The sequence below is a fragment of the Apteryx rowi genome, unplaced genomic scaffold (assembly GCF_003343035.1).
Source record: "Apteryx rowi isolate R43461 unplaced genomic scaffold, aptRow1 scaffold_60, whole genome shotgun sequence".
NCBI lineage: Eukaryota > Metazoa > Chordata > Aves > Apterygiformes > Apterygidae > Apteryx > Apteryx rowi.
Genome location: NW_020450872.1, coordinates 517926 through 544445, shown reverse-complemented (window position 1 = coordinate 544445; position 26520 = coordinate 517926). Strand labels below are relative to the sequence as shown.

The 26520-nt window shown below is 38.3% G+C and overlaps 1 protein-coding gene across 3 annotated transcripts in view; it reads left to right on the top strand.

Annotated features, from left to right (window-relative positions):
* Positions 1-26520, top strand: part of POU2F1 (POU class 2 homeobox 1) — a 119620-nt gene that overhangs the window by 9229 nt on the left and 83871 nt on the right. Inside the window, exon 1 of one of the 3 annotated variants that reach the window (XM_026083386.1) lies at positions 11463-11485. The exons of the other annotated variants lie outside the window; for them this stretch is intronic. The gene's annotated coding sequence lies outside the window, so the exon portion shown is untranslated. Of the gene's footprint in view, positions 1-11462; positions 11486-26520 lie in introns of those variants that run through there. 3 annotated transcript variants of the gene reach the window in all.

Here is a 26520-nt window from a genome sequence, read left to right as displayed (position 1 = left end):
TTGTTGAGACAATCTTTATAAAGAGAGTGGGGACTTGAGAGGCAGATTACTTTAGTACTTATGGTCTTTGGTTTTGGTGTAATCAGTGTACTTGATGACAATTGAGAAAGTGCCCAACAAAGGCATGGGGCCAATGCAGATATGTGGTGCTGTTGTTTAACTGGTAGCTAGGACAGTTTTGTTTCTTTAGAAGCTGAAAGAAAACATCAATGCATACTGGAAGTGTTTAGACAGAGTGACTAATTACATGTGGTTGTGTGGAAGTGTTCTTTAGTCCAGCAGGGGTTTATAGATTGCTCTTTAAGAACCACTGAGGTAGCAAATAAATATACTTTAGTATGCTCTGTTTGTTCAAATTTGCTTTAAAATAATTGCTTTTGTGTTAATCATCTCTTATCTTTTAAGATATCAGTGTATGTTGAACTATGAAACATCGTATTTGATATTACTTGGACTTTTTTATTCAGCGAGTTAGTATGAAGAAGCTAATTTTGGGGTGCTGTTTCCTTCATGTGTCATGTAGTACTAAATGATTTATTTTGACAAATAGTTGAGATTGCAGCATCAAATGTGGCATTTGTGCATTTAACGCTTAACCTAATTGTGATCTAATAAATTTGTTGTAGTCAACTGCTTAGCTTTTTCTGAGAGGAATTTTTTTCTGAAGCTTGGGGCTAGGGTTAGCGGATTTTCCTTGTGTAAAAGAGGACTGTTTAGAGGAAAAAGGATGAAGCTTTTATTTACAAGGAGACTACTCACAGACTGTTCTTAGAGCCCTGCAGATTTGATGCATTACATTTAGCAAGTGCATGAAAAACAAATGACTGGTATGTGAAGGCCCTGCTGGGGGGGAATCCTTAAGCAAAAGGAGTTGTAGGCTCTAAGTGTGGAATATGTTATGTATCAATTAGTTCTGCTGCATGACGGTGACAGTTTGACACTTATCTATCTTGCTTATTGAAATAGGAACTGGAAGATGTTTTTTTCTTGGAGTTTTTGCCCTGTGTTTCATCTCTTAAAGAGGTTTGTTGTATGTGACTGCAATCATACGCATAGGAGAGGAAAGCATAAATATAAGAATTATTCTGTACCAGAAAAATTGATGAACGCTGCAGAAGAAAAATATCAGTTTTTCAATTAGACCCTTTTTATCACATGTCTGTGCTTTATCAGGCCTCTTTTTATGTGCCTGAGCGTTAAAAAGTCTCACACTGGGGGAACAAAATAAGAGGTATTGAAAAGGCAATTTACCTACAGTAATATCTTATTTTCTGTGTGGTTGAAGAGATTTGTGTTTGAATAAGAACATTTCTTTTGTGGCGGCACAGGTGCTCCTTGATTCTGCAGCGGAGGCAGTATTCTGTGCTTGAGACGAGCTCGTCGCCATGGCAACAATTATGATGTCATGAATTCAGGGCAGTGACTTCACTGCAGTGCCTTTTTATTCTTATTCAGAGTTGTCTTCAGATCTTATTAGCAGGCCAGTAAGCATCTAGGTATGCTTTGGGGACTTGCTTGTTAAATGATAAGGACTAATTAATCCAGATCTCTCTCCGAAATTAAACCTAATTGCTGCCGGCCTTTAAATCCATGTCTGAAGTCTGGGAAACAGATCTTGCATTTTATATTGACCCGTTTCGTCCATAGTAACCCCCAAAGTTTGCTGATGTGTTAGGAGTGAAGAGGAAAATGCTTTTTTCGTAACTCAGGCGTGATTCTCTTCAGCTGACAGAAATCCATGTATTTTAAAACTGACAATGTGAGAGTAGCAGTGGCCTGTTATGTCTGTTCTCCCAGAAGAATTTCTCCAGTTCTAGCTTGGCTTTTTTAGTCCACTTCTTTCCTGAAGCAGGTGAAATGTTAATTCTTAGTCTCGTTTAAAGGGTTTGTTGACCTGCAAATTGTACCAGGAAACTTCCTGCCAATCAGCCTTTGGAAATGGTCAGCTATTTCCTGCTCTCTGAGCACTTCCATTTATCATTGAGCTGTGTACCTCCATTTCGCAAGTAGCAGAGCTAACTGTGTTCAGCTCATACTCCATTGCCCCGTCTTCCCTGCCTTCTGATAGTCAAAGGGAAAGCATTTCGCATTTTTCCAGCTATTTTTTTTAAGTGATATGACTTCTTCCAAATTTAGCCCCAATAAAAATGTTACTAAAAATATCTAGTTTTACTGATGCGCGTTTCTTTTGTTGACATAATTGTATGTCTGTTTAGAGCTGGCTTACCTGCTTAACTCAAAGGTTGCCCGAGACTTCTGGGTCATCTAACTTTTTACATTATTGGTGAATAATGCTAAGTGTGGTAATTGGTATGCCAGGTATTTTTGTAAGGCCTCTGTTGGCCTCAGCAAGGAAAAGGTTCTCCACCCTTGGCTTAGTTTGACAAAAGTAGTTTCTGTGTATAGATAAGGCCTAAAATTGTTATCATAATACTTTAGGCCTTATCTATACACATGCTGAAAGCCTCTATAATAAAAGGAGAAAATGTAGAATGTGCTGTTTTTTCTTRTGTCTTATACTTCAGTGATCATTTGCATTAAATGGTATTGGGCAAATATATATCCATGTAGATGAGGTTAGAATTAAATGACCTCTTCACACCTTTCCCTTTCTGAAGAAAGATGGGAACTTTAAAAGTACCTGCTAGCAAAGGGAAGAATGTCATGGACAGCCCCCAAGGAAGATGAAAAACATAAAGAAAAATTAAAGTTGTAGCTGTCTTTCTGCAGAGAAGGAAAATTATCCTTTGTATCCTGTCATCTGTGATAAGTGTACCATGAAAATTGAATTTTGGCTTGCTGGAACTGGAGTTAAAAATATGTGATTAAGATGTTTTTGCAATGAGCTACTAATGGGGAGCAAACTGTAAAAATACTGTTGCAGGTACTGTTGTTTCACATTAGAATAGGACCTGCACTTAGGTAACAGCTTTGCTGACTTATGCTAGCAAAAGCTGTGCTTAGAATTAGTATTTTTTCTTTAAACAGCGTAAATGTGCTATTGCTAGGGTAGCTTGTATTGGTATCTCTAAATGCTTCCTCAACTAATGCAGACATTTTTGTTTTGCTGTAATGCCTGTGCACTTGGAGGGTATTATCAATTCAACAGTACTGATATGATGTGATTGCTAAAGCTTTCAGTGTGTAGAGTAGGTTTATGTGATCCTTGGAATAGCCTTCTGTAAGGTAGGTGTTTTCTTGTTCTTGCTGTTCATTTCCAAACATTAAGCTAGTGGAAGGGATAGCAGCTTTCTAATGACAAAATGACATAAATTTATGTGAAAAATTGCTAACTCRGAACTCTGTTTTCAGTCACATGGAGACTATATCATGAGGTTCTCAGCAGTGTTTGCATGAATTAGTGTTGAATTTAGAAATAGTGTTATGGCAGTTAATACCAAACTGAATGTATATGGAATTGCAAGCTCTGGACTGCAGGTGTCTTGGCAATGAAAGCCTTCTGAAGAACTGAAAAGGAGCCTAGGAAGTTTTTYGGGATGCTTGGGAAAAATCGTTACCTCAACAGAATCTCAGTGTGTAAAAAAAAACCCAAGGGAAATGTGGAATGGAAAAAACAAAATCTTGAGTTTTAATGTAGGAGTCCCCTTTCTCTCTTTTATGAATGGATGAGTCTATGGCCTACCTGCAGTATAGATCAGAAAGGAATATGCTGCTGTTTCTTCAAACATATTTGAAAGAATGGGATGAGAGGAATCATAAGCCAAAAAAACCCTAAAACCCAAAAAAAACCCAAAGCAAACAAAGGTGTCTTTTTAGARTTATTTAATGAAACAACTTACTTTCAGTGCTCTTCTAATTCCACTCCAGATGCTTCTATGAGGATCGATTATGTTCTTGCTCCCAGGACCCAGAAAATAAAAAAGCTAATCAGAATTGCTTCCATTTAACACTGTTGATTCTACTTAAAAGCACAGAATAAACTAGTACAGTAGAAGTCTCTAATGTGAATTAGGCACTACATGCTTTGTTTATGTAAGATGAACTAGAACCTATCTTGTAAGTTACTACCAGTGCTACTATTGCATGAAGGAGTGGCAATCCTAGTGGAACTATGGTGAAGGAATTTACTTGCATTTCATTATATAATGGTGAATAGTGGCTTGAGTTTGTGTTTGTTAGGACTAATGGTGGTGTTTTGGTACTTGGGCTGCAGCTTTGAAGACTTCTGCAGGTTATTGGGTCTGAAAGGATTCAAATGAAAAGAGCTAAAACGGCTGAGGAGGTCACTTTGCAGTGTCTGTTTCACAGCCCAGAAACAAATTTGGTTGCTCTTCAAGACACTTCAGCATGTTTTCTCCAAGATCTGACTATGACCCATATGTGTTATTTCTTGGTTCTCCTTCTAGTAATAAACTTAGGTTAAGTAGCTGGAACAAGTCTTAGGGAGATGCAGTAGTAATGTTTTTCAGCCATCAGAATGTGTGAAAGAGGACTTAAGTGAAGAAAGGGAAGGCTTGAAGAGCTGCCAGCTACTAAGAAAGGTTAGAAGGCTGGGAACCCCAAGGTGTTTCAGGGACAGTGCTTGGTAAAAAGCTGAGCTTTTAAACTTGAACTTGCTCAGGGGTCCTTTCTGACCTATTGATCTATCAACAGGTTAATCTGTCATAATTCTGAATATCAAGTGACCTAATCCACCAATCCTTTGCCATTTCCAGTCTGCCTGGAACGGCATCACAGGTAGAGAGACACCTCTAATAGTTTTTGAAGGACAGGATTTTATTGGCTTCATAAATTCCTACATATCTTACAAAGACCTATATAGTAATTTCTACATATAATTTTACAAAGTAATATGGGTTTAAAATTTAATGTTTTGATATGAGTAATTTGGAGAATCTTCCTTGGTATGGAGAGGCCAGCTTCCCAAGCATRTATTTAAATCCTTGTAGGTGAGTTTTGAAAGACAGATACTGCATTCGAGTCATGTGAAAACCTCCATGACCAGTTTCTGAATGAAGATTAGTGATTCTGCCCTATGCCACAGTCTCAGATTGGAAATGCTGTGGGGTGCTGGGATGACATGGTTATCTGGGCCTTAGCAGGCTGCCTGGCTCACTTTTTCTGCAGCTCTGATTCAGATTACCCAGTAGTCCTTCTGCTTTGCTATTGATCAAATCATACAGAACTGGCAGAAAAATGTGCTTCTCGAATCTCCACGTGGCTCTTGTAGCCAACTCGATCTATACAATGGGAAATAGGAAAGTCTTCTTTATCTGATTAAACAGCTGACTTTGGCATGAAATCTCCTTTTTCACATCCACTTGCTGGAAGTGATGTGACAATAAAAATACATTTTTTTTTCTTGTTGGGAAAGCAAAAATAAGTGAACACTTTTTCATTTCATGCATTGCAGCCAAAACGTTCTCTGACATTCTTTGAGTTTAGTCATCAGATGTAGTGCCCTGGTTGTACTTTAGCACGTAAATCTTCGACTCTATTAATTGCCAGTATTCATGCTACACGAGGGCATTTTCATGGTGACCTCAACTATTGTTTCTTGCTATATTGTTGTTAAATGAATTGATAATAGTGAAACATGTTTCAGCAGTAATCATTAAATTAGAGATTTTGAACGATCAGTTTAGAAAATTGTTGTACCTGTTTTAACAGTGAAACATTCCTGTGTTTCTTGCTTTCTATATACAAGGCATATTTTTTGAGAAACTGGAGATTCTTTTTCCACAGTTCCCTGATATGGAGCTTTCCTGCTCTTCTGTTAGCACCAAGTTGTTGTTTTATCGAAACAGAAACATACTGTTTGCAATTGAAGTATTGTATTATGATGCCTATTACTTTGTCCCAGAGCACAATACTTTGTATTGTGCTTATGGCACAAACTTGTAGAAGCAAAGCCATCCAAATATCACACTTGAATAGAAAGAAGAGGTGAAGCTTTACTGTAGCCCTTTTGGAATTTTGAAGACTGTTGTGTAAATGGGCTTTGGATAAACAAAGTTCTGCTGAGTACGGAACTTCTCTTTAAAAACAATCGTGCATCTTAAGAAATGCTTTTCCTATTGATACACATGAATGGTATTTTAAAACCAAAATACATACTTTATATGGTTATCAAGAAAAGGTTTATAATAAAGCTGTCTGAAAAAATATGAGAAATAGATGCATTTAACTTGCCTGTATTTATTTTAAGAGCTTTATGAACATATTCCTACCTAATTTGAACCTACTGAGGCTTATCTACTGAGATTCTCTGTATAGTCAGGGTAAGTGATGACCCTTTCTTAAGGTCAGGTTTGACTCTTGTACTGAGTAGTGGGTCTGAAGCAGTGTTCCTTATGTACCCAGATTCCCATGCATAACAAGCACATGATACTTAATGAACACTCAAAAATTAGCCTATAATTTGTATTATTGTAAATGAAAAGCACTGGGAGATAGCCTTGCATAAGATGACCCCATTTAGTCAAGTTAGGTGATCCAAATTTTTGAAATGCAGAGAAACTGCGGAGAAGTGTAGGCTGCCTCTGTAGCTAATGGAGAGAAGGAAAGATTAATTTCAGTAACGCCATGACAGCTGTTACGATTAAACCTCTTGGTTCCTATGTGTTTGCTTCCTCTAGATAATTCAGGCGTTGGGGGGAAGGGGTGAGAGAGGAGACATTTTTATTACATTTTCGTTTTGATGTCTTGCTTAGCATTCTCTCCTTGCTCCCCAAACACACGCACACTCACTTCTGTTGCAGTGCTGTGGTGGAGAAGATGATTTGGGGGAAGAGGAGAAGAATGGACGTAGGGTAATAAGCCATTAAAGTGTTTGGCAAAACTCAGGAAATTGGAGAAAGATTTAGTAGGAAAAGAGCTCTGGAGTAAAAAAATACTCCACATATTCTTTAGCCTATAAATAGTGCAACATGTGGGTGAACTTCACATCTATGACTGTAGTGTTGTAGCTACAGAGAGAGATACTTGTCTGGTTGTAATTGCAAAGGATTGTTGGAGTAACTGCTTCATGAGAGGAAAGTCACGAACAGGCAAAGAGAAATCTTAAGATAACTGAATGACAAAGCAGTAAGTCCATTTATCTATTAATGCCTGTGAGTAGAAAAGAGCAATTTGAAGAAGTACAGTGTTCAGGTAGTATAACCTCAAGATTTTAGGCAGAGATTGGCATTTCATTTGGCTTTGCAAGTTTGTGATGCTTGCGTTGACTTCTGCTTCTCAGGTGGTATTGATGGAGTAAAAATGAATAGAAAAAATGAGTTTACAAACACGCACTATATGTATGTAGACTGCAACAATAATAGGATGGGGATAATAAAAAGTAAGGTTGATATCTAGTCAGACTGAAGAGGAGTATCCTTGAAATATTCTCAAAACAGTTGTCCACAGCCCTTACGTCAGAGATAACAGAATTTAAGTAAACCTTATTGGGCTCTGAGATGTGGGTTTTATGTGTGATTTGTAGGGATGATTTCAGTTCTGAGAGTATGCAGAGCATCATGCTTGTGACAGACATCTTCTTCAAAGAGAAAGGAATTCCCTTTACCATCATGTTTTACTAAATGCACAAATATTGTAATATTTCTGTTCCTTAATCTAGGGCAGAATTAAAATCTAGAGTGTATTCAACTCAGCTGGTGTTTTTGTATTTTAATTTGCACAGTGTCTAAAACAGGGAGGAAATGGACTTCTTAGGAAGAATGTGGATGTCTGAAACTTTCAGTTCCAAAGTGTTTGAGAAGCTATATAAGATTTGCTTTCCTTTTATATTTAAAGAAGAAATCCTGAACACTTAACTGCTTAGTATGTCATGGCACTGAAAATGCATTTTCCTTTCATATTGCTTTTATTCAATAAGATGTGCATTTTTTTCTCTATAAATGAACTCATTCAGTAGTGCAATTGATGAATTCTCATCCTCTTTTCTTCCTGCTGTAACACCTGCAAGCAGTTCAGTAAATCCAGGTATCAGTGCTTTTAGCTGATCAGAATAGTGATCAGAATTTTCTAATGAAGGAGATAATTCTTAGAACTGGTTTGAAATCACTTTTCAAGTTTGAAAAAGGAAAAAGAAACCAAATGCGTCTTCAAATTAACAGCTGGAATATTTTATTTTTTATCGTGTTTGGTATTAAGAACTTGAAGAGATTGAGGCAGTGCTAGATCAGAGTGCCTAGGTAAACTGATTGCTTGAAATGCATTGCTTAAAGTAGTAAAAGCTACTTCCTGCTACAGGGTCCTCATAACTGTCACATTCAGAATGACTTTTATTTTGTAGGCTTTAATGGGGTCCACTTGGACAATTCTGGAATATAGGTCTTCTAGACAACTCTGATTTTTATGTAGTGAGTCACTGAGTGATTAAGGCAGATGATGGACTACATATATATAGCTTCTTTTTCCAAAACTATCATTTTTGACCTGAGCAGCGGCATTGGTGCATCTTCTACTTCTAACCGAATAGAGACAGTAGAAGGGCTTTTGAAATGGGAATTGGGACAGTAAGCTGCACAACACCTTGTGGCAGTCACTACTAGAAATGCAAAAGTTTTGCTGACACAAGTTGATGAGATAAGGGTACATGGTACTGCTACAGAGACTCAAAGACAGAAGAAGCATGTGCTAGCTAGACTACTTGTAGCATTGATACTTCCAGTGAGCAGAAACAAATGTTTGGCATGTATAAAGTCTTTTGACCATTTGACTTGAAAAGGTAGTTTACATTTACACTACAAAAAAGCCTATTTTCTATTTACAGTGTTCTGGGAAGAAAACTTTTGCCCTTCCAAAATCTCTAGGACTAGAAAGTCTGTAAGTGCAATGTAAGTTGGGATTGTAAACTGGCCACACAGTGCAAAGCTGCAGTTGAGTGTCAAAACTTAAATTTATAGTAGAAACAGATTCTCATGTGCTTTGCTGTGAAATGGGGCATTCTGAAATCTAAAATAATAGTTTGGAAACACCCTTCCCTGAGTTTTCAGATGAAGGCACTGTTCAATTACCTTTCAATTGAGTAACATTTTAAAAAAATCCCCTCTACCTTCTTAAAGCCTAGAATGTTAAGTAAACTCAGGCAGAAGTTGCTCTGCTCCTTTGAGGAGTCTTATCAGTAGGACATGGTTTAATTCAAGGTGAATCTGAATCGGCAACTGTTGAGAAAGGATGCAGCGCTTCCTAACTCTCTTCCTGAGAACCCATCTCTTGCTGCCTRTCATTCTGTAACGAGGCTATACTGATTGATAATACTCATGTGCAAAGGAGAGGAAATGTGTATTTTTTCTGAACTCTTGTTCAGTTTGATGGGGTGTCAGCTGTTTGGAAAGACTGGTTGACCTTATACAATAAATATCTTATTTAATGTGCTGTTTAACAGCAACTGAGGGGAAATTACATCACAAGGTAAAGAATTGTCCTCTTAGGAAGTTGACATAGTTCCAATTACTTTGTTTCTTTTCGGAATGGGGAACCTGTCATTATAAAACTTAAAGACAGCCTGAGCTTCCTTCAGTACTATGAAACACAAGTCTTATCCAACAACAATATTCAAGTATATGGTTGCTTTTCATGTGAAAGAAAGAATGCATTTGTAGCTATCATCTTTCAAATTAGTTTAATGATATCGTGGAAGTAACGGAGAGTCTAGGAATGCTGTTCCAATTCATTCATAGTTAAAAACTTAGTTTTGCATGTAGATCTTGGAGAGCAGCATGTTTATTCATCAGGGTTATGATGAAATTTGAAGATATGTTTGAATGAAAGAATGGAGGCTGCTACTTGGATGAGTAGGGAGAGTATGAAGATTCCTTTGTAGCACTATAGAATAGTAGCAGCCATGAAAAGAGGCTAGATTTTATCCTTTCCAAATTAGAAGTTTGCTATGCTTGTAAAAAATTGCTGAGAGCCAGAAGATTCAGTCTTTCAAAGAGGCAGAATAAACCAACAGCCTTAGCATGGTCTTTCTGCTGTGTGCGTCAGACTTCCAGGTCTCTGAGCTTTGATCTTGGAGCCGGCAACTGGGAGCCACTGCCTCTTGCAGGAGTACTGCAACTCTTGGCGTCTAGCCAGCACCACCAAATTTTAATTTTATTGTTGTTGAGGAATACTTTTGTCTCAACTGAAATTCCTTGAGGGTGTTTGTTTCATAAGTACTAGCAAGATTTTCTCCTTTTCCCTTGAACAAAATTACAGCCCTGAGGTGTTCCTGTTTCTTTGCTGCATTAAGGTTGCATGCATTTACTTAGTCTGCACATATTCAGCTAAGGGTATTTCATATACATAATATAGTTACTATGTAACGTTTTGAATATTGTAGGTAAGAGAGCTAGGAAAAGAGAAAGCTAGTTCCTAGTGGTAAATACTAGGCTGTTAAATGGGGAGTGAAGAAATAAGATACTGAATATGTATTAAATGAAATTGTTTGCAGTGTTGATTTGGCAACAAATTTGTGTTTTGGCAGGCACTTTCAGTAAGGGAAACTTTGAGATACTAGGTTCCATAGCAAAGCAAAATACAAAATTAATTAAACCCCTTAATATAAAGGTTGGTTATGAAATAAAGCATTATTATTCTGCTTTTAACTGTGATAGTATGAGTAAATTCAGAGAACTGGGGTCAGGGCTTCAGAGATTTTCACCAGCTTATACTGCCTCCAGATGGTGCCTTAAGCAAATTTCCTAGCTCACATGTTCCTCAGTTTATCAAGTTGCAGAGTTTTGATGCTTACATTACTTTCAAGTTTAAAAACCAAAAAAACAAAATACAATAACCCTCCCTCTTCCTTGCCTTGTAGAATGCTTGGGATTTTAATGTTTGTGATGTATTTTAAGGTCATTACATAAAATATGCTAAATAAGTTTACACTGATAGAAAGATAATTCAATGCTTCCCTTCTCCTAATATTTCAAGTAACTTCAAATACTGCTTGACTAAATTAATATCTAATGTTGTCCCACTGATGAAAGATATTTCTAACTGGATACGGTTACAGTACACAAAGCTACGTTCCTTTACTTTTCCTGCACAAGATATAGTAAATGTCTTGAATGTAGTTTTTAGATTCTGATTTTTTTTCGAAACTACCCTGTCTGCTTTGTATAATATTCAATTTTTTACTTTTAATAGAGCATTGTTCAAACTACAATAAGCCTTTGCAGTATTTGCTTTTATTGCACTGACTAGGTTTCAGTGTTCTGACTGCTGTCAAATATCTGCATCGTGATGTTTGGTTAGCTTTGGATAGTTCTTTTGTATATTTTGGAGCTCACTAATACTTGAAGATCACAGACACTCTAACCCAGCACTCATGATGGGAATCTTTTGTTTCGAATTCTCCAAAATAAGGGTAGTATCAGTGGAAAAGCGTAGCCACCAAGAAAGCGTCGACTCTGTATTGCATAAGCTTTCTATTTGTATGTCCTTTCTTTTTCAGGAAAAGCTATTGTACCAGTATGCTTTTTGACTGAATTAATGGTGAATGTGGGGAGTCACTAACAGTGCATTGCAAAAGGTAATCAGTTGTCAAAAGGAGTGAAGCAGAGCTCTTCCTAGGTGGCGTTTGTTGGCTGCTGGGATGAACTGCCCCTTTTGTGAAGCAATATTCATGTGTGTGTGACATCTTAATCAGTTACCATTAAAGTGAAGGTGATGTCAAATGTTCAAAATTACTATTTCAGTATTTTAAAATAACATTGAGTAGATTGAAAGGAAATAGTCTTTGTTTAAACAACCATTAGTGAATGGTGCATAAAGCCTTGTCATGAGGGAAGTTTTTCCCTCTACTCTAGTTTCTTTTATGAGTCTCCTGCCTTCATTAAAATAAGCATTAAGGGTTTTTTTTAGTTGTCATGGRAGTTGTATCATGTCAAGACAAAAAGGAGACTCTTCCAGTAGAGTAACTTTAAAGGAGGTATTGGGGAAAAAGAGCTCTCTTGGTACAAAAAATAGAATGTTTTATTATCCATATGTGGTGAAACAATATATAGTTTTCACAGTGCCACTTAACTGGAGCTTCTGGATTACACTGAGGTCATAGGTCTCGAGGCTACTGTTTTCATAAGCCTGAGTTGACTGTGTTTATGTTAAAGGACACAGTTCTTTGTTTTTCTGCTTTATCAGACTTGGTAAGTTTAAGGAAAGTCCTCGGCAGAGTTTGAGACTACTTGACAAGTTGTTCTCTATGGACCAAACCTTACCTTATTTTGGGGACAGAAAAATAAGCAAGTACTATCTAATCCTGTGTTTGTATAAGCAGTAGCAGACCCATCTCTCTCATTCAAACAACAGTGTGTCTTTTCCAACAGCAGCAGCTGCTGTGAGAAAGGGATGGGGAGGCCAAAAAAAAGAGAGGGCTGCTAGGCCACGGACCTGAAGGGGGTGGCACTGTTGACATAGGGACAGCCRACACAGCAACTGCCCCGTATATTCCTACTCCTTCCTCAGTGTCAGTCGGAAGGCTGCCTCTGTACGAGGTTGTGCATGTGTGATGTGCTGAGCTGCTTAGGCAGTTTCCTGCTTTAACAGCCATTCCTGCTTTGTGAAAAAGGTCCCAAGATGAGAAGTGCTTGTAGGCTTGATCCAGCCATTGGCCACTTGAAGAACAGTGTGGTCCAACATATTGACTTTCAAACTGACAAATCTTGGAAGAAATAAATAAAGATGGCTTAATACTGCTGCAGAATCTTTTGATCATTCAGGACTTACTGATCAATGAAGTGCCATCAGATGGGAAGCAGGCACAGCAAAAACAAATGTAAAAGTCCTTACAAATGTCTTCATGTTAATAAACCATGTAAATACTCTTCTGCTGCAAAAAGGGCAGATTATATCCCCCAAATCTGCCTTCATGGAATATACTGTTCTATAAAAGTATAGTGACAGTGGGGAAAAGACATGCATATATGCTATGAGGTAAACTGTTTGACGTATGCATATATATAAATAACTGACTGAGGTAGACTCTAGAAGAAAACTAGGGGTACTAACAGTATAGCAAAGATAACTTTTTTTCTTGTTATAAGGGCTTGATTCCAAGCAAGCTGAGTGTTTTGTATTTTGGAAAGTAAGGATGATATTGCTTCTTTTTTTCCTCTTTTGTTTTTTTGGGGKGTGTGTGTGTGTGGATGGATGTTATGAATTTTACAGCTAGTCTGCTGTTTGGTCACTACTGAAGTGGGTCCCCTTGCCTTTGGCCATTAATTCTTACTCTCCCCAAGTGTTTTGCTTTGCAACTGAGCAATCAAAATATAGCTGGTTTAATTGGCTGATCGAACAGAAAGCTGTTCCTCTTTTTCAGGGTTGTTTTTCCTCAGCATCAGCTAGAGGAACCAACTTCCCTGAGGCCACACAGTCGTTCTCTGATGTGACAGCAAAGGGAGCACGTGCTCTTTGGGGAAACTTTGTCCCTTCACACCTTTTTCTGATTGCAGCTAACTTGCAGCCTGGCTCAGCAGTCTTGGGGAGCTATGGTGCCAGTATGAGGCCCTTTAGTTCTGTGGTAATTTTTTTTGAACTGGTACAGGTATGGGTTGCTGCTGAACAGGGAGGATCTCATATTCCCATGCCTTTCCAGCATTACTTTTACCTATTTTGCAGTATTGGCACTTGTATTTGTCCTGTGCTCTCCACCGCAAGCTTCTACTAGATTGAGGCACCCATTTGCTAGGCAAGTGCAATGGTCAGCTCGAGAGTGGAGGAAGGAACAGACAACAGGAGAGGAGGGAAAGGCAAGAACTTTGGATAATAACCTACCAGTATTTACTTTTGTTCAGAAGGGTGCCATTTTTGATCCGTTTAAGGTTCCTTTTTAAGAGGCTATCTGGTATGAATAAGGTATCTTTTAAGTATCTTTGGAATGAAGAAACATTTTTGCCTGACTGCTTCCTTTTCCGGTTTGATCTTGTAGCTTGACTTTTTCTGCAGGCAACAAGAGAAAGCCTGGGGTTCATACTTGTTCATTGTTTTGGGGCTGTGGTTTGATTGGGAAAGAATCTCGGAACAGTAAAAAGAGGATGAAAATGTGGAGGGCCCTGTAGTGTTTGATTTACTCTGCTTTTGAAATGTAGAAGTAACATTACACTTTTCTGTTCCTTCTAAGTCTAGAACAGCCCTTAAATCTGATGTAACTTAAAAAAAAGATTACCTGTTTTTGGTAGCATAGCAACATTTATAGAGATACCTGCCAAAGTGTTCCCAGTGCACAATTAAATGAAGTACATAGTTTGAGACAGAACATGTAATCTGCATAGTGAATAAAAGCTTCCAAGTAGAAAGGTGATTGCTGTGCACATCACAGGAGGAGGAAGACTATGTATGAAAGCTATTTATACAATATATGTATTCCCTGTCTGAATGAAAGCTAAGTAAGCATATGCCTGGAAGCAGCACTAACAAAATAAATAGATGAGATTTCTTTTTAACTTTAAAATAATACAACTACTGCCTCCAGTCAGTGTCATGATGAATGACTTTATGATCTATGTGCTGGATTAATGCAATATATTTTATTTGGGTTTCTTTATAAACCATTTCTTGATGACCGGTTCAAATGTGGCATATGACTATGCTATGGTCATTGCCCCAAGCATTAAGTGATGACTGCACTCTCAGAATGGCTTTTCTGCAGACGCTATGGTTAGCAACTTTGTTTTTGACTGTGCGTGTGTTAAAACGATTTAGGACCAGTCTATTGAAGAGATTGGTATTTGACTGTTGTGTCACTCAATATCGTCATGATAGGAGTTGGTTGTCTAATGTTCGGTGTTTTCTATTCATATATTCAAGATGTTCTTCTGCATAAAGCTAATATTTCCACTTAAGCCTGAAGAAATGTTTTATACAAAGTGAATCTGCTCCTGCATGAAAGAATTAACTTTTAACGTACTTCTTAAGTGCATTGTGTCTTTATTTCCAGTCCCGTAATTAACTTTCCAATCTTTTGGTTGATTTCAACCAAATTTGACAGAAAGACAGATGTATTTAGAAAATTTTCTGCAAGTTCCATGAAAATGAGTAAGGGGAGGAGAGGGATCCTAGAAATACTCTGAGAGGAAGGCAATAGGATTGGCTAATATTACAGGCATTTGAGAGTTAGCATAAATAAAGCTATCTTTAAAAATGCCCCAAACATAAGAAAAGCTTCAGTCAACCATAAGATATGAAAACTTAGGAGAAAAGCCTTAGACACGTCACAGAATGACATGTTTAAGATGGTTAAGACTCTGGGTTAGGGCAGAATACAAATAACTTCAATGTGTTTATGTATTGTTTTTTAATATATTTTATGAGAATCCTCAGAAGCAGCCAGAAATCTCTGTATTCATTAATGTATTTGCTTTGCCAACTGTAGGAACTTAAATGCTCTCCAGCATCAAGTCAGATACTTGTGACTACAGTTCTTTTCTTCGGGTGTGTGTGAGATTTTTGGGAGGCAAAGTTAAACTTCCTTTTTGCGAAGAAACAAGTCRCTACCTCTACAGGTGGTGTAACTTTGTACTATGTCTGCACTGAGAAAAAGAAGAGAGAAATAAAAGCGTGCATGTTGTTTGCTTGTTTTTAGCTAGCAATTTAATTGATTGKTTTCTGGATATGGAAATTAAAAGCAACTCTGGTAAAAGTTTCACTCTCTAGGTAATATAATTTTGGGGTTGTGGTGTTGGGGCAAACTAGTTCCAATAAAAGGCAGTTGAATATTTAGATTTAACTCCTCTATTCTCACCCAAAGATCCTTTAGTAATGTTCTTGAATATCTTTATATTTCTGTAATTAGTGTACCCCATAAGTGTTCTAGCGCTGTCTACTGAATATAACACTGCCAGTATTCAATGTTTTATATATGTAATTAATACTCAAGACACTCCTGGTGCTCAAAGCAGACTTTTTTTTCTTAATCTTCAGTTACTTAAATTGCTCTGTAAACTTTTTACTTCCGTCTTTTTTGCTTCCACTTTGAACATATTTCGGATTACAGATACTGTTTAGCTTGTAAAGTTGAAATAATAGAGAGAGGTTCTGTAATTCTCTAGTGGAAGTCCTCAAAATTCTTTTGGAAAAAGCAGAATGACTTCAGAAGATGTCTAGTTCTCAGTCATAGATAACAAGTCTGTGATAAAGAAACATTTCTACCAGTTTTATTGCTTGATATTTTCCCAGGTTATCTTACAGGTGGCATAATAGGTTATCAATTACTTYCTACGTCAGTTATCTTTATGTATGGAACTTATGTGCAAAGTAAGGAGCTGTGGTCTCTTTCCAGAGAATAGGGACAAAACACCTGATTTAAAAAAAAAGGGGGGGGCGCATTGGGGTAATAATCCTAAGCTCAGCATTAATTCTGACTTAATTCTCAATTTTGATGACTTTGAGACTCACCGTTTTTCCTGAGTACACAAATCATTTTTATGAGATACTGTACATGCCTGATGTCATGAGGAATTTGTACAGGTGTTACAGTGATAACATGGATTCCTGCCTTTTAAAAATAAATGTCGTGGCCATTTGAGAAAGAAACATCTCCCTACAGCATGATGACAACTAAACTCCACAATATCAACGGCTGTGCTGGCAGTCTGCTGGAGCCTTATTTGCTTCTCAATTAGCATATAAGTTTGCATGTATGTTTGTATAATTTGCATAGTTTAATTGTGCCTTCGGGTTTTTAAATAAAATTAACCTTGTGCAGGCTCATTAAGACAGATATCTTTAAAAAGTGGTGTGCTTTATAGTTTTATCTAAAAAAAAAAGAGAGGTGTTTTAGGTTATATGGTGAATTTAAAAATCTTGAGTTTAGTACCTTTTTTGTGCAAATGAAGAAAAGCTCTGTTCTCAAATTAGAATAGTAAAAGTAATGAAATGATCACTAGACAGCAAGTAGGAAAGTTGAATTATGGATTTACTGTTACTTTCTGTACTCTGTCTACCTACAGTACACTATTTCCATTCTGTCAGAATATGTAAATTGGGAAGGAGACGGGATAATTGTCAGTAAGGGACAATGCAAGATCCTTATGCATTAAAAATCTCATAGAGAATTAACTTATAACATGATCCACTATCAATAATTTATTACAATATTGGTGCATAAATCTGTGTGCATTTTGCCATCTCATTTTTATATGTAAATACTATTAGTGAACGTTTTCAGTGCCTACCTCATAGAGAAAAATCCACAAAGGAATATACATTTTATACACAAGTGGTTGATGCGCGGTATGGAGGGGAGGGGGTGGGCTAGAGAACAAACAAGATGCTTGAGAAAAGTGCAGTCTGCAGATATGAATTATTTCATATAAATGTTGCCTAGGGCATGGATATTTAAAGAGGGCGAAAAGCCGAATATATTACGAGACCTAATATTAACTGCCGTTGGTGAACTATCGGAGTGTGTTCCACCAGTTCAAAGCGGACAGCACCAAACTTGGGAGCCCCTTTCACATTCGGCGTTATGTTTTTTTCTTTCGCTAACCAAGTTTTAGCCACTCTGCCGCTGGACGAGCTAATGGGCGTCGATTCGTGCCGTGAGTAGCGCCGAGGAGCGTTTCCGAAGTCCGTGAGGGTTTTGCACGGCGCGCCGCAGCGGGGCTGGGGCCGGGCGGCGGGGCGGCGCGGCGCTGGGGGCGCGGGGCTCCTGCTGCGCCCGGCGGGCAGCGGGCGCCTCGCAGGTGCCGCCTGCAAGCCGGAGCTTCTCGGGACGCGGTTTTGCTAACTGTCTTGGGGGCCATGGAGAATCAGATTTAAACCGAAAATAAACAATAATAATAAAAAAGCACCCTGGGGAAAAATTCTATTGTGTTTGTATTCCTCAGTTCAAATAGTTTCGTACCTTTTTATTCTGTCCCTTCCTTCTGCCTGTCTTAATAAGGGACTTGGACAATTTATTCCCACCATGAAATTATCGAAATGTTTTCTGACCTTTTTTGAATCCCAAACCTTCAGCAATGCATACAGCACAACTGAATTTTCAAAGGAAAACTCTTTGAAGTCCCTCTTTCTTCTTTCCTTCTTTGTGTCTGTCTCCCCCTTTCTCCATCTCTCCCCCCTCCTTCTCTGTCTGTCAAGTTCAAGAGCAGCTCAGATGCCATGAATTAAGTGAAGCACAAAAGGGGAAAAGGAGACCCTTTTGAAGAACAAAGGCCTCCCATTAGGCTGCCGTGTTCTTTCTCTGACCAAAATTGCTCCCTACATGGTTTTTATTGCTGTCCACATGCATGGCACATAAGGTAAATACAGTAGGACCCTCGTTACCTCACACTCTCTCTTCCTCTTCCCTCTTCAATAAATGTTTTGTGTCTTTGATGTCCCTAGTAATTCTTATCCTGATTGTTCCCACCCTCATAAAAGCCCCAGGGGTAGTCATGGTGGTGGATAGCATTAGATACTGTGTAAATGCTTCCAGAAAAGAAGACAAACTGCAGCCAAAGAATTTATTTCAGGTGGAAGAGAATGGGAAGGAAATACAGATGTTTTCTTATGTGTTGTCTCTATGTGCCTGCTACACTTGTATATCTCGGTGAAGTTGATAATTTCTTCCTGTTTGTTTTACAAAGAAACAAGCAAATAGGACTAAATTAGACCTATGAGGAAATACATGCCGCAAGATTTTACAGCTATAGAAATCTTCTTCTATTTCTATTTTTCCTTTATGCTTCAGACAGCTATTTGTTTTAGAGCTTTGGTGAAAATTATCAGCTAAGGTTCAGACCTAGACAGCTTTCAAATGTGAACTTTGTAGTAGCCACCTTTTAAAGAAAAGAAGCAAGTCAGGCCCTTCTTACTGAAGTGACACTTGAAAACAGCATTGAAATGTATACATGCATATACAAAAACTTAAACCAGTGTGCCTAAAACCTAAAATTACAACTAAACTTTTTAGTACTTAATTGACAAAATTCACTAATAATTTAAAAGGCTTCTTTTGGGAAGCTATTTTTATGCCAGAGTTTTGGAAGACAAAAATAACTGACTTGGGATAACACAATTCATGCCTGATTCGTATATATTATGATTTCCAGACAAGCATTTCTTGGAATTTGTTCTCCCAATTTCTACTTTTTTTCAAATAGGTAATTTTCAAGGATTTCTGTTTGGTTTGGTATTCATGCTTGCTTTCTTCTCCTAATTCTGCTGTTTCCCTGACATATACAGTATTTTTGTTAGCTTATAACATACACTTGAACATGTAAACGATTAAAACAAAATCTTTCAATATTTTGATTGGGGTTGGGGAGGGCACTGCTACCACCTTACCTCATGGAGTATATCCTTTTATGAGTATATGCTGTTATGGCCATGGTAATTCCAGAGAAAATGTCGATAAGGCTACTTAAAGAAGTAACGATGACTATATCAGTCTATTTCATAGATTACAAGGAAAATCCACTTTGAAATCTGTCTTTTTGTGGCAAGTTTGACCTTTTATTTTTTCATATTGATCATATCGCATAGGAAATTTTATTATAAATTATATTGACTGTAATCAGTAAAGTGTTGTGACTTTCTTCATTCTGCATGGGAGCAAGGTTTTACACAACCCCCTTCCCTGCAGAGAAATTAAACTCGCTTCCCCCATCTACTTGTGATTGGCTCAGTTAGCTTTCTCCTGTGTGTGTGGGAGGTAGTGCTGGCATTTAATGAACTTTCACTACATAATTGGCTTATTTTGATCCATATTTTATGGAAGAGTGGATTGTCCAAAATGGAATCTGTAGCTTGAAGTGCTCTGGCAGAACGCTGTGTAGGTAGTAGCGGTGCATTGCTTGTGGTAGATKAGCCTGCTGTGATTAATGGTAGTGGCTAAAGCTGCCCGAGTACACAAGGCGAACCTTTGTTCTGTCTTCCCCCTCCTCCTCGTGTGCTCTTTCTCATCTAGCCTCCCTCATTGTCATTTAACGTCTGTCCTCTCACTCTGTGGTGGAGCTGTACCTGCAGTCACCTTCCTCGGCTTCACAGATCTGAGCCAAACCCTGCCTCACCGTCTGCCTCCTGGGCTGTTGTTTTCCCTGGGCTTAGGCTGACACCGGAAGCGTGTTTTCCCCATGGTCTTGCACAGGAACTGTACTGCTGTAGTGCAAGGATGTTTGCAGTGGGTGTTGGGAGTAGAGCAATGGACAAGAAGATGCTGCTGCATCATTCAACATTTATAGCTACAGCAACTGTTGATCAATGTTAACTACCAGTCACTAGTGTGGAGATGCTTTGCTGGGAATTGTCACTGCGTACCACGTGTGATTCGTGTACCACCACTGACAACAGTCTGTGAACTAGTAACCTAAAAGCCTTCAGGCTGGATAGAATAAGACCAAAAGAGTTTTAGAAAGGTGAGGCTGTATGATGCGATTTAGTAATGTCATTATAATGCTATTTAGAGTCTTTTATAAAGTATGAAAAGGAACTTGTGTATTAATGTATTTTACCAGCACAATTAATCTTGAATGCTAGATGTCTTCTGAGTATTCTTTCTAGCACTAAACTAAGAATAGTTTTCCCAGCAACATTTTGTAGATAATCAGGGTTTTTAAATTCCATTATTAAGGTTTGATTCTTTGTCATCTTTTTTTCTTTTTGAACGCATAATATACACACTAAAAGCCAACATAACTGTTTTGATGGAGCTCAGCTTCTCTACATTCAGCGTCTGAGCTTTAGGAGGGACCACTGCAGATGTTTAATCATGTCTGCACAAAGCAGGCTTGTGGCCTGAATTTCAAGTTTTATTTGGTAATTTTTGTATAAAACCCAGTGACATGCAATTGTAGAAACTTCATTTCCATTGACATCTTCTTGAAATAAATGATGAAGAACATACTAGCAAAAGGCTTAGTTACTCAGAACTGTGTTCCTTATTTGTAGTTGAACTGTGCAAACTTTCAACCATAGTATCTAGTGTCTTGTAGTAGAGCCCCATATAGGAAAGATTTCTATTGCCAGTCTTTAAACTGCATATTTTTATGAAGTGGTGGTGTCTTCAGAATGATTTTGCACCACCATGTTGGCACAGATTGATAAGATACTTCCGTTGAGATCCATGTCATAGCTCCAAAAAGCACAGAATGTGATGTGTAGGGGTTTGAATCTTCAAACCAGTTGAACTACAACTATGTCTGCTATTATGAGAGGGGGATGCGTGGGACTGGTGGAAATGCAGATCTTCAGATTTAAAGATTACATGGATTTAGGAGTGTAACACTGCACTCCAAGACTGTGCTGCAGGAGGGATCCTGCTCTTCTTTGCCGTCAATTGTGTACTTCTGCCAGTTCTGTTATCGTTCACCTGTGAGCTGATATGACTGAAACCTAATCCTGCAAGAAAAGAAGAATCCTATTCAGTTAGAGTAGCAAGATGATCTTGCTGTCCTCATGACAACAATCTCTAAAATTGATAGGGAAATGCAGGGATGGAGGAGAGAAAGGGTCAGCCCCTGTTCCTGAGCCTGTGGTAAGACCATCAGCAGGTGGCTCTCTTGTCATCAAATGCCTCCCTATCCATCAATGTTGGTTTTTTTGACCTAAACTGCTGTGACTCCCTAGGAAGAGATTCCTTTAAGAGTGTGGGTGTTTTTTTGTTTTTGTTTTTGTTTTTTGAGGGGTGTTTAGTTTGTGCATGGCTCTTGTAAACACTGCCACTTTGCCATTACGTTTTCAAGATCTCAGGTTTCTTGTATGTCTGTGGCATCCTGAATGCTCCTTAGTACTAGTGCCAAACTGCTATACGTGACTGAGCCCTCCAGATTAAATCATTGATACTTAGATTAAAAGTTTCCTATATCTACACCTTTGTCCTATAGTGTGAAAACTGATTTTTTTTTTTTTTTTTTCCCTCTCACACTGATGCTGCCAGAAACTTCTCACATTTGTCTTCATTTTGAACTTTCAGTCATTCGGGAAGGGCTTACCTAGCAGAGCTCTGAAATGCGAGGTTGGTGATTCTAGTCATTGCGACTCTCCCAGGGTCAGTCCAGGATAAATGGTCCATTACATCATTATCTTCCCAAAGGGCTAATATTGCTTATTAGATTCTTAGTAGAGCTTTGAAACTGTGTAACTGCTCTCATCTTCATCACACACAATGTAAAAATTATTGAGTTAAAACAAATATAATTTCCGGCTTTTTATTCTCGATTTGCAGATGACAATAAGCAAGACTCCATGTGCTTTGTGAACTGTAGGAAGCTTTCTGAATTTTCTGCCACTTTAGCGGGCTGGATTTTCACTAGCCTCCTTTAAGTTATAATATGGAGATTATTCTTTTCATGTTCAACTTACATTTCTTGTATTTAATGTGTGTTGTCTTTCCCCCTCCCTGGCAGTAGCATAAAACTGAAACTTTTAAGAAAAGTTGCACGGTTGCACATTGGGTTTTGAACACTGAGTAAACTTGCCAAGTTTATTACCATTCTGCTGTGTGTCAAAGCCATTAAATCAATCTCTTATTAGGCTTGTAAAGAGAAGGTTGTGTCTACTCACACTTGACGTTTTCCTTGCTAAGGGCAAAATAAAATGTTAAATTAATTAGAAATAGATTTAGTGGCACCTGTTTAGCCACATTCAGTAAAGAGTTCCCTTCAGTGTGTGAATTTTTCAGACTATAAGGGTTTAGGAAAGGACTACCTGTCAGTTTTGCCATTGCAGTCTGGACTTCCCAACTGGGTTTGGACTTGGCATGTAAACAACTTACCTTGCGGTAGCTGTTTACTCTGAACGACCTGTAATGACTGTCCATGTACATGGACTTAGTCAACATCTTAGTGACCATAATCATCTTCTGTTGAGGGCAAAGCTAATTTGAATTAGTTTACATTTGCAGTAAGCACACAGGTATTTAGCACAGATGATTGGCATGCAGTAACTTGTGGCGCTGCAGACTTGGCTTTCTTGTGCATGCCGTCCTCCTGAATTAGAACAAAGGAATCAGTGTCTTACATTTGCTTGTGTTTCTGGAGGCATCAGGAATATTAAGCCAGGTTCATCACCTTGACTGCTAATGGGAGCACTGGGTTCCTTCCCAAGCTCTGCTGTTTTTTTTCCTGTGTGACCTTGGTCAAGCTGTTTCATAATTGTGTTCCTTTCCATTCTGTGTTCATATTTTTATTATCTGAGCTAGACACAGTGACAGCCAGTCCTGGAGCTTTTGCCCATCACTATTAAAATTAGTCCAATTTAAACTTGCCAGTTTTGGTTCTTCTTGTCTCCAGTCACTTGACTTTCAGATCTCAACAGTACTTAGTCATGTTTTTCAGATCTAAGGAGTCTCTACAATTACAGCAATGTACCGTCAGCCCTCCTAATTCAGATTACTGGTGTTGAATACAGTGAATTACTCTGAAGAATTGCATACTTTGTTTTAAGTGAAATGTATCATCACTTTCTTACAAAAAAAAAATTCTTCATCTTTGTTTATGTTCCATATCAATTCTCACTGATACAGTCTAGTTTATTTTTACTCATTAAGACCTATTTGGTTTCCTTATTAAATCACTATCCTTCCAGTTTTTATTTTTATTTTTTATTTTATTTTATTGGTGCTGCATATCTGAATGTAGAAATTTTTAAAGACTTATCTTACATTCAAAGCTATTTCCAGCTGATCTCAGTTCTGGGATTGGAATTGAGCCAGGTATCTCTGTTTTAGATCCCTGTCACTGCAGTATTTGAGAGCCTTATTTTCTTTCCTCACGATATCCTGTGAGGCAGGAAGGATTACAAATGTCTGTTTTACAGATAATAAACTGAGGCACTAAGGGCAAGTCCACTAAGATATTTAGATATAGTACTTCTCTGTTGTTGTGGAATTGCTTTGTTGAAGGTACCATTAAGGTGGAATTGGTGCCTAATTATTGCCTGTAGATTTGCTCCTGACTTGTTTGTGTTAGAAATGGGGAGGTCTCAAATCAGGCTTCCTATGTCCAAAGTTAATATAGTGAGCATTATACCCCCCCCCCCTTCTTGCTAGATCAGGGATATTAACCCTTTCATTAGAATTTCATGCTAAAAGCAACCATGCTAGTAAAGGCGGCCCTATGTTCTGGTTAGATTCTGTTCCTTTTTCTGCTTATTCCGATGCAGTAGTCTCCCCAGGGAAGGTGGTACTATTGCCATGTTCTGAAGTCCCCTAAGTTAGAGCCTCTCTTCTCCTGCCTGTGTGTCTACCTGCCTAAGGTGCCTCTGTGTACCAGGAAAGTCTATTGCATTGACTTTTGGGTACTTACGAAGTGTTAGAAATCAGGAACAACTGTTCTCAATTGAAGTTTTTAGATGTGGAGCATGTTAAAATTTAGTCCTCAGCTGTTATCTAGAGAGATGTAAGCTGTCTACACTCATCTGTTTTCTACAATTTACATTTAGGGAACGCTTTTTTCCCCCCCTCCATTGAATTTCTTCTAGTTTACTCATATATTTGTATGTGGATATGTTGTGAGGTTATAGAAATGGCTGTATTGAGCCTTTCAGTATTTTTGGTGAGGTCTAGAGTGTCGTAAACATGATTTGTGCGTTCCTGAGTGGCCGTGTGGAATTCAGTGCACAGAACTAAGCTCTGTTCCCTGCCTCAGTTTCTGGGCTTAGTACTCGCATAGGAAGGCAGTACTCCTGCAGTATGAAGTTTTACTTTAAATTCTTGCAGAGATCTTTGGTATCTGCAGTTAGAGAGATTAATTAACAAATGTAATTACTGTGCCAAGTGGATATATGTTTCCCAAAGTGTATTAACGCCCGGTCTAAGAAAGTCAAAAGGAAATGGAGCTGTCATGTTTGTGGCTGCTTATCAGCTGTTATGTCTGAATGCTCAGCTCTCCAAGGGAGTTATGGGCATGGCCCAAACACTTCTTTTTCCCAGAAGGCATAATTTTCTCTGCTGAGAGAACACAGGTTTCCTAAACTGAGAATCCCTACTGACAATCCAGTTGAAAAAATTACAGTTAGTGAGTAAAACCCCTGCCTTTTGGCTTACCGGTGTTCATTGAACGCTTGTGCGATCCGAGGCTCCGGAGCTGTAGTGCGCGCATTTGTGCTTGCTGTTAGGTGGAGCCCATATGCTTTCTTTATGTAACCCTCTCCGAGAGGGCATTCTGCTTTTTCTTTTGCTTGTCTTGTAGCTGCGGTGCGGCTTGCTTTGTCTTTGTTCGGAAAATTACTGCCGCTGTCGGCTCTGCGGGTTTGTTCTGCGAGCGCGGGCTTGAAATCTCAGGAGGAGAGCGAGGCTTGCAGGTCTCATCTTTCCTCGTGTTGCTGCTGGTCAGGCGGCGGATTGTTTTTCTGGGTTTGTTCCTCCGGGTGGCATCTGTCTGCAGGAAAAATCTCCTCACAGCACAGTGCAGGCTGCTGAACTGTGGCTGTCTCACTATTGCTGTTTCTGACTGCTAGGCTGAATTAATTATGTGAGCAGTTGTAATGTAGGTGCCTGAAATGTTTGTGGCTGTTCAAAATGGAAGGGTTGCTCTTAAATGAATTTCTTTCTCTTCCTCTATGGCCTCTTTTTTTGTTTGTAAACTTTTTCCTGAATAATGAGATTTTGTATTTCAAGTGTATAAAAATGTTTTTTATGCCACTTGGGATATATTTTGTATTTGTTAATGTCTTTCGTGATCTTATTGTCAATAATAGAAGTGTTTCAAGTGCCTATGCAGCATTTCACACGAATCTTTAAAGCTTTGCTTCAGCTTGACTTGCTGGTTCTCTATTTTTGTTTAATACTAATCAACTGTTCCTTTGTTGCACAAAATGATATATTTTAACTCTGTATAACTGATTTGTTATTCCTTGAAGGGTTTGAATTAAAATTCACATTTTAAAGGCCTGAAAAGCAGCGTTGTTTAAAAGTTAAAATTACTTGATGTACAAAATAAAAATATGTGAAGAACAAAGATGTGCACAGCCAGATGTTGCAAGATCATCATGAACGTGACAGAACCTAGAACGGATCCTGTTCCTGCTAGACAGTTTTGGACAAATAGATGGGACTTGCAGTGTTCCCCAAAGGTGAAGAGAAATCAGTTCTCTCAAATCAGAGAATAATTTCTCTGGAAAAGTTTGCTAAACTGAGAACACCTTTTCAGCATCTCCTGGGGCTTTAAATGATAAAGGTCTTTGGTGCAAAGGTGCAGTTTGCGCAGGGCAAGGGGGAGCAATAATGAATCCAGTGAAGACTGTAGTGTATGGGTGTCTGGAGAGAGAAACTGTTCATGCATGGTTGTATTCCGGGCTAGCTGAATTTTCTTGTGGTCTTCCATTGAAGTATTCTGGAAGTAATACGGGGAGAGCTTTAACTGTTCGCTTATTTTGTTTCATTTTTAAGAATGAAAGTTTTTCTGGGCTGGAATAGTGATCTATGACTTTCACACGTGTAAATTTTAAGTTTTTCATAATAAAAAAAATCATATAATTGCAAATACAGTCTTCCAAGTATAAAACAAATCTGTGTTATGTAGTGTTTGCATTGCTTTGCCTACAGTAAGCTACTCAGGTGCCTCTGCTGCTGATCAGCAGCTTTACTAGTCAGTGGCAGAGTGAAGTTAGTATGACTTGCAGGTAGTCAGAACCTTTTTAGATATTAAA